Source organism: Mytilus galloprovincialis, chromosome 5 (genome assembly GCF_965363235.1).
Source record: "Mytilus galloprovincialis chromosome 5, xbMytGall1.hap1.1, whole genome shotgun sequence".
Classification (NCBI taxonomy): domain Eukaryota; kingdom Metazoa; phylum Mollusca; class Bivalvia; order Mytilida; family Mytilidae; genus Mytilus; species Mytilus galloprovincialis.
In genome coordinates, this window is record NC_134842.1 from 63,096,334 (window position 1) to 63,105,531 (window position 9,198).

Below are 9,198 nucleotides of genomic sequence, written 5' to 3' on the forward strand. Positions count from 1 at the left end.
TAGACATTTATACATTTCATACTGAAACCTGCCAAAGATTAATAAAAACCAACTTTTTGACAATTTCATATACAGCTGGCAGTTTGGAAATAGAGTACATATAAACAATTGTCCATCTTTCCCACATAGAAAAATGTACAGCTTAAAACGGGTCAAAAGAAAAAATAAAGACCCTGTTTACATACTTCTTCAATGGAATTGCATTGATTCTATCAATTAAATGAGGACAAGGGACATTTATAGTTGTGCTGTGACGTTGTTACAACGTTTTATGATGGTAATACATTACGTCACAAATTACGTTGTGCCAACGTTGTGTGGATGGTTGTCAGCACGTGCCTTGGAGTTCACAAAATTACGTTGTACCAACGTAATTTTACTACGTTGTCACAACGATAGTATTACGTTGTCACAACGTAATGTCGACGTTGGATTGTTTACTGGGGTAGTATATGTGTTTAAATGTTGAAGCCTACAACCACATCCAGGTCATGGACCGAATGGCTCGGTTTTCGTCTCAAATGCGTCACAGTCATGGTATACGAGATATAGATTATTAAATGTGTAAGCGCCGATGGAGACAGCGTAAATTTTCTGTCTTTGACCTTTTTTTCATGGTGATTGAGTCTTTTACACACTGCATACTTGTGTCGTCATGTGAATGTCTCACTTATGATATGTTAAAAAAGTACATGAAAAGGTATGCTTACAAGGTCTACATGTCATTTTGTCAGTTTATTTTTTTTTTAGATTGCTTTACAAAAACAAAAAGAATGTATGATATAATAAACAAAAAATTATAATGGAAATCAATGCAAAATTAAAGAAAAAAAAACTCTAAACAAAATAATTTTAACAGATATCCGATTGAATTTGTGAAATAATAAATGTAAAAAAAGTATGTCTATTGTGTTTATGTATAAATTAGGAACTTCGACTCGTCTATATCTTGTCAGACGTGTGCTTCACTGGTTATTCCAAATCCATACGCAATTGCCAGTTCCACTACTGTATCAACATCGTCCTTCTTGTTGCATTCAATTTGAGTATTACTGACTTTATTCGTACAAACAATTGCTATGTCATCATTCTTCAGCGCAGGTTTTGTGTGCTCATTAACGAAGTGAACGTTGGATCTAGAAATCGAAATTAAACAAGAATTGTGTTGGATTATCTAATAAACAGTTTGATTGTATTTAATTGGTTTTCATAAATTGCAAATTGAAATCGTAATTTTCAACAACACAAAGAAATGATTTACCACCACATATTCTAAATAATGACACAAAAAGAACACAGTTCTTATATTAAAACGAAAAGTTACTACTCATCACGTTGAACCATTTTTATATTTTGTGTGCTGAAATCTAATAAAAGTTCTAATTGCTACTTCAAATGAACTTGTTTATCATTTTGAAAATTCATGAATATTAAGTGACGGTTCATATTAACATGGTAATCATGGTAATGGCCGTTATATATGTTCACATGTTCAATTGGAGATCGATTGCTCTGTTGTTAAACGATATAAAACAGTGAATCTCTATATTACACAATCAGTCTTTCGGCAAATTCAAGATATTAAAATACTCATTTAATGTTTCATAGATTAAATACTCTGCGTCTAGTACAAAAAAACTTAAAAACATCGAGGATAGAAACATTGTCTATTTGAGTTTCAATATTTTTGTGATGTTCGTCTCTAATTTTTCCAATGCCTACATTTAAGCAGATCATCTTTATATATGGAAATATAGTACCATTGTATACATGTTTTATAGATTCGAGACGAAATATTTATATTCCGACGGGAAAACGGTTATCTGATTAAGTATATCTAATGTATTTCTAAAAGAGAATACTGAATTGTATGAAAATATCATCCGAAATAGAGGATTTGCATGCTACAACAAGAAGGTAAAAAAGAAATCAATTGTGTTTTAAAACAGTTAGAAAAATATAGGGGATTATAAAGGATAAGTCAAAGGTTAAGAAGAATATAGAAATAAGAGAATATCGTTATTGTGTAAAGCATGTGCTTCTTTTTCCATGAAGATGTGTTAATGAGATATAGAATCAAATGAAATACGACAAGGATTAACATGCCAGATAAGAATTAATATTAGATGCGGTTTATTATTTACTTCCATTTTGCAAGGATTTGAAATATATTGAGATAGGAATAGGACAATTATTTCCCAATCGTTCCATTGGTTGATAGTATCAGGTTTTATCAGGTTTGATCAACTTCCCGCCATTTTGAATTCACCTTGTAGTTCGGTACTTTATTGATACGTTGTTTCATACAATCGTTTGATTTTATTTTTTAGCAATGCAAGAGCTCTGCAATTTATAAAGATTTTAGCAACAAAATATCATGCTTTTCAATAACAAGATTGCTCACTCAAATTTTTCTTGTCCTTCAAATTCTGCAAACACTACGATGCAATGATAAGTGTTAATTAATATATCTATAATTATGTGTGTTCTCGTTTTCTGATTTTTCCAAGCATAAGTTGGTAAAAAGTTGGTCATAAATAGTTTGGTATATATATAATATAGTTAATTGCTACTTTAGTTTGATATTAATAAGTATTAAAATGTGCTTTGTTATTAAATGCAATATCAGTATTTAGTTCAAACATATAATCTTAAATCAATCCTAATTCTATTTTATTCATTCTTATGTGACGTCATTTTTCATTTTTTGATTATCTGTTTTACAAATTCAAATGACGTCATTTTTTCGTCATTTTTCAGTTTCAAATAGGACGTCACTTGGCGTAGAGGTTTAAACTTATTCGGATGTGTCTACTTTTGTGTTTCAAATGTCTGGTTATGTAAATGTATTTCAGTTGTTTCCTGTAATTAGTTAATACTTCAGTTTTATCATGTACATCTTTTGAATATTCATTTTATAAAATTTACTGTTTGCAAAAGTATAAATTATTTTAAATTATAGGGATTTTCTGGTAACTAACAGAAAACCCTTGCCGTTGTTGGCACAACCTTTTTGATCTTTTGGTCCTCGATGCTGTTCAACTTTGTACTCGTTTCGGCTTTCAAACTTTTGTATCTGGGCGTCACACGTAGGTCTTGTGTGGACAAAATACACTTCTGGCGTATCAAAATTTTGAACTTGTTGCCTTTTGTTGGCTGTTGTTCGTGTGATTCTTTGTCAATTGTGTTCTCCAATTTATTTATATTGTAGTCCTGTGTTGTCATTTTGATGTTATATTTCACATGGCCATAAAAGTGCGAGGTTTGGCATGCCACAAAACCAGGTTCAACCCATCATTTTTTCCTTTAAAAATACCATGTACCAAGTCAGGAATATGGCCATTGTTATATTATAGTTCGTTTCTGTGTGTATTACATTATAACGTTGTGTCGTTTGTTTTCTCTTATTTGTGAGTGTAAATTCACATTGCGATAAGACGTGTCACGGTACTTGTCTATCCCAAATTCATGTATTTGGTTTTGATGTTATATATATATATTATATTTGTTATTCTCGTTGGATTTTGTCTATGTGTGTTACATTTTAGTGTTATGTCGTTGTTCTCCTCTTATATTTAATGCTTTTCCCTCGGTTTTAGTTTGTTACCCCGATTTTGTTATTTGTCCATGGATTTATGAGTTTTGAACAGCGGTATACTACTGTGGCCTTTATATACATTAATACTTAATGTAAAACATAAATTCAATAGATTCAAGAAAGCGTTTTGTTCTTATAAACCAAGTTGAACTGTCAAATATTGCTCAATAATGGTACACATGCATTATGTTGACAGTAAAACCGTAAAATGAGTGATTGATGTAACAATTCGTCAAAAGCTATAGCATTGCCACATAAAACCTGATTCCTAATTTCATTATACCTTGATTTTACGAATGGTATAGTATACACCAAGTTTTCTAACAAATGTAATGAATCTCTGCAATATTTTTAACTGTGAAAACTGCGACAAAAAAGATTATGCAAACTCAGAACTACACTTTTAGATTCAATTTGCAGCTACGGTATTTGTTTAAGGATATCGTGATTAATAATCTCTCTTAAATCCATGCATTTTTTTTTTATCAGCAGTATACATCAGTTTAAAAAACGGAGGGATTTTCATGAACTCCAAATCGATCAAAACTGAGTGCGTCGACAGGGGATGTTTCTCCTTTTCAAAAACCACACCATGATGCGAATCCATTTAAAAATATAAAAAAGTAAAAACTATTATGCCTTTTGCATTCAGTGTATGATTAATGAAACAGCCTATATCAAATAATAATTAAGGACACACACGATAAATTTTCGGATCACACGACTTGTGTGTCAAATCTGCATCATGTTGCTTAATTAATACGTAAAAGTGACCATTAAACGTGCACAAAATGACTTCAGTATCAATTTCTTTAAGTAACGATTGGGCAGATAGTATGTAAATGATAGGAGATGAGTTATATGTATGTGAATTCCATTCATTTATGGCCTGAATATATCTCTGCTCATATAATTGTTTAAATTGTACTCACCTTTCAGAATGTGTCTTTGTTGGTGGAACCACAACGCTGCTATCGCAAATATGATTAAAACTATTGCCAAAACGATACCAATTAGCGCAAATTTTAGTGGAAAACCTTTCAAAGTAAAAAAACAGAAACTCAGTTTTACAATTTGAATGACTTGAAAACAATCATTGACAAATCTGTACCGGTTTAAATGAATGGTGAGTTTGAAGTGTATGTCTTTTTATTCATTTATGCAATTTTAACAACTGATTTTGTTTAGAAAGGTATGATATACATTATATCAGTTACGTAGTTCCGACTATTATGTGATGTGTTACACAGGATCTATTTGTCCGATAGCACATGTATCGACCGATTGGAAAAACATGAAAATAACATTTTGGTAATGTGGTGATTCAGAAGAGGGTTTTTTTTGTTAATATATTTTATAGATATGTATTCCTTTTTTCTTTCTTTTGACTAATATAAGGAAACACAAATCCTTTACCCTAAATAGATATGTGGAAAAAAATGTTATTTGAATACATTATTTACCAATAATAACATACCAACATGTGTAATGGCGTCATCCATCTCATTGTTGGCCTGTATAATCGTGTTTATTTTTGTTGATGGACTTTCATTAGTATATTGATAAAATATACTGCCTATCCAATGGTCTAAAAATGTAAATTCTACACTTCCATACATGTTTACAACTTGGCATCTATATGAATTAAAATCTATGGGATTTACGTCAAAAATACATAGCTTCGATGTGAAACCATTTTCCCTGAAGATTTTGTCCGAGTTGTTGAATGTAACCACTGATGGAGATAACAACATTTTGAATCGTCTTGAAATTTCTAATTTGTTATCGTGTTTGAACCAATAAATGTTACTGGCTTTCGGCACTGAGTAGAAGTTTACTTTCATACACATGTCCTGATCTTCCTTCCAATATTCTGTTTCTGTTATACTTGGAGGACCTGGAATTATATCGAATGTGAAATTCTTTTGTTAAGAAACGAAGTGTATACAATGTTTTAAACAGACAAATGTAAAAAAAAAAAAAAGGAAGATAATTTAGTCAGATATAACTTTGGTTAATTTGCTTATTGAAAATCATATATTTTTTTATTTTATCATCAGAAATTTTCATTGATTTAAGTAAACAGCAAAATATTTCCAGTCATCAATATTGATATTCCGTGCAACATTACCATATCAGGAAAGTATAAAAGTTGTCGCTCTCTGCAGAGGTATGGGCCTCGGTGACCAAGGGGTTTAAGTAGTTACTACTGTAATCACTAGCCAGTCAACACTTAGATTGTGAGTTCGATCCCCGCTCGTGCGGGTGCACTTGACTTTAATCGTAATCAACTAGTATTGTCAGTTTTTCTATCGAAGGTCGGAGGTTTTCCCCGGACATTCCGGCTGTATCCACATATACAAACGAAATAACCTAAAAGCGGTGCTAAAAAGTGGCGTTAAACACAGAAAATTAATCAATCAATCTCTGCATAGGCACTTTATGAATGAGAAAACATAATTGGGAGATTTATTTTGTTATTGTTGCATTCATGTTGCCACATATGGAGAAGGATCTGATTACCTTTCGACGTCATGTTTCTATGCTGTGTTCGATTTACTGTTGTTTGTCTTTTATTGTTTTTTAAATTTTTTCGTTTTTCATTTTTTGAAAATATTCCTCAGCTAATATTCAACTCTCGTTTACAAACATCACTCACCATTAACAGTTATGAAGGCCGATGCGGAATACTCTTTTGATTCTCTCCTCCATTTGCACGTGTAGTATCCTTGTACTCTGTATTCACAACCTGTAATGTGCAGTGTTGATTTACTTCCATTTATTAATCCGTTAAGATTCTTTATAAAATTGCCGTTTCTAGTGTGAATCCATACACTTTGCCAGTCAGTTGTGTCTTCGACATCAACTTGACACACTAAAGTAACTCGTCGACTATTTGATGCACTACAGTTAGCAGTCGACGGCTGAATCATAACCGGATACTCTTTAAAATGAAACAGAAAACGTAAAAATGGTACATATTTTCGACCAGAAAATTATTTTCACAGTAATCGGTTAAAGTTTCAATAAGATTTGGACAAATTTGTCCGTCATATATTCGGTTTAAGATTTACCTTGTCTTGCGGTAGCATTTATAATCATGTTAATTGAATGTGAACAGAAATTCGTAACTAGATTTGTGCACGTTCTAGTAGAGGTTATTGACATTTGTAAAGCAGGGCTCAGATTATATTTCAGTTTAAAGCTACAAGCTGTTGCTGTTACAAGCTTATGAGAGGAGTCTTGCAGACAATCTAAGTCATTGTATTAGACATTAAAGGTTGATTTCTCTGAGTAACAGGTATTTGTGATAAAGAATCATTTGACGAAGATACAAACTCTCAGCATGTGTTGTGCTGCTTTAACTGTTGTAAACTTAAGAAATTTAAACCGATAAACTCTGTACCTTTTGTAAGTAAATCCACCGTATAAACTTATCGTAACATTAACATTGGTATTGAGGTAAAATATTGTACGGCGGAAATATTACTATGTATGAACAATTGTTTGTACCTATGATATAACGAGTACAGGAGCCTGTAATTCAGTGGTTGTCGTTTGTTTATGTGTTACATATTTGTTTTTCGTTCATTTTTTAACATAAATAAGGCCGTTAGTTTTCTCGTTTGAATTGTTTTACATTGTCTTATCGGGGCCTTTTATAGCTGACTATGCGGTATGGGCTTTGCTCATTGTTGAAGGCCGTACGGTGACCTATAGTTGTTAATGTTTGTGTCATTTTGGTCTTTTGTGGATAGTTGTCTCATTGGCAATCATACCACATCTTCTTTTTTACATGTAAAAGATTTCTACTGTAAAAAAAAAAAAAGGTAATGATACAACACCAAATAAAACAACTATTCACCAAAAACAAAAGGACGAACATGTAAACAATTGAAGAACATTGACAGCGTATTGCTTTTGCCAATAAACAAACTATATTCCAGATAGTAAATTCAAAATACTTTAACCATTCCTTTGTAGTCGCAACCCTTTTATAACTTAAGACCCAGATCGGCTATACACACACACAAAACCCTATTCGTCATTTCATTCATTTCCCCCCTTCTACTCATTATGTGCAGTAAATTATAACTTTTTGTATACGAACTTTTACACAAACACATAAAGAACATTATATGTAATCGCGTTGAAATCATGTTATTTTCTGTTTCTTTTCCACTTCTTAAGACGTTGAATCGTTGCATTATCAATTCATTTATATTATTACCAATTAAACTCATCATAGATACCAGGATTACATTTTGTATTTACGCCAGACGCGCGTTTCGTCAACAACATACTCATCAGAGACACTCGAATCCAAAATAGTTTAAAAGGCCAAATCAAGTACGAAGTTGAAGAGCACAGATGACCCAAATTCCTAAAGGTTTTCCTTAAAAAAAAACGGTAACCAATTCAAAATGTTTACAGCAATATAGGATGCAGGAAATATTTGATATAATAAAATAGTTACCTGATATTTTCAGTAAGAAAGTTCTTTGCACAGCAGTTCCATTTTGGACACTTTGGCATTGGTAAGTTCCAATATCATTTGATGAAACATTAAGTATTTTCAGATTGAATTCACCGTTTGAATGGTTTCCTACCAAGCGTATGCGACTATATGATGATATTTTGGGGTTTATTATTTTTCCAATACTGTACGATGTTAACTTTTCTTCCTTTGGTCCAAGCCAAATAATAGACTTGAATTCAACTCGAAATGGGCAGATTAATACTATGTCGCTATTTTCTTTAACCAATTGAGTAGATGCATATGCAACACTACAATCTGAAAAGGTAAATATGTATACATACATTTCAACTGTGTTTCATAATACAAACATGTTTTTAACATATCGTGTCTTTCAACATTGTCAATATAATTGTTAATTTCAAACTGTTGCGATTTTTAAGCTTATTCTGATTTTTTTTTTTTGCATTTTTGATGATACATTTTTTCCAAAGCACTGTGGGGCACACAATCAGACATAAAGGTCAACTATCTTTGGACAACTTTGCATGCTGAATGCAGATCAATGCATTATGCCATCCGTAACCAAAATCAAACTTCACATAATGGGGTTTTATCTTTTGGCCATAACTAAAACCTTCTCACTAGATGCAATCATGAAGATGTAGCCTTGAGAAGAAGTTGCGGAAAGAGAAAGAAGATACTACTTAGACGACACTCAACTGGGTCTCATTATATAAAAGAAACAGACAATAGCTAGTCAAACATTAACAGTCAAGGCGCACACTACAAATATGAACAAAAACAAATAAAAAGGTGGAAACCAAATATTTTTAACGGTATGAGGGCTACTAAGTTATAAATTATTACATACGAAATTGCCTTATGTAATTTTAATTTCAAAGGTACCAGGATTATAATTTAGTACGCCAGACGCGCGTTTCGAATACATAAGACTCATCAGTGACGCTCATATCAAAATATTTATAAAGCCAAACAAGTACGAAGTTGAAGAGCATTGAGGATCCCAAATTCCCAAAAGTTGTGCCAAATACGACTAAGGTAATCTATTCCTTGAATAAGAAATTCCTTAGTTTTTAGAAAAATTTGAAGTTTTGTAAAC

The 9,198-nt window shown here is 32.0% G+C and overlaps 1 long non-coding RNA gene across 1 annotated transcript; it reads right to left on the bottom strand.

Moving 5' to 3' along the window:
* Positions 1-611: 611 nt before the first annotated feature.
* Positions 612-8,386, bottom strand: LOC143074636 (uncharacterized). The gene is made up of 5 exons (XR_012977982.1): positions 8,076-8,386; positions 6,258-6,542; positions 5,076-5,495; positions 4,531-4,635; positions 612-1,136 (listed from the first exon to the last, which is right to left on the bottom strand). It is a non-coding gene; the product is annotated as an uncharacterized LOC143074636 (long non-coding RNA).
* Positions 8,387-9,198: the final 812 nt, after the last annotated feature.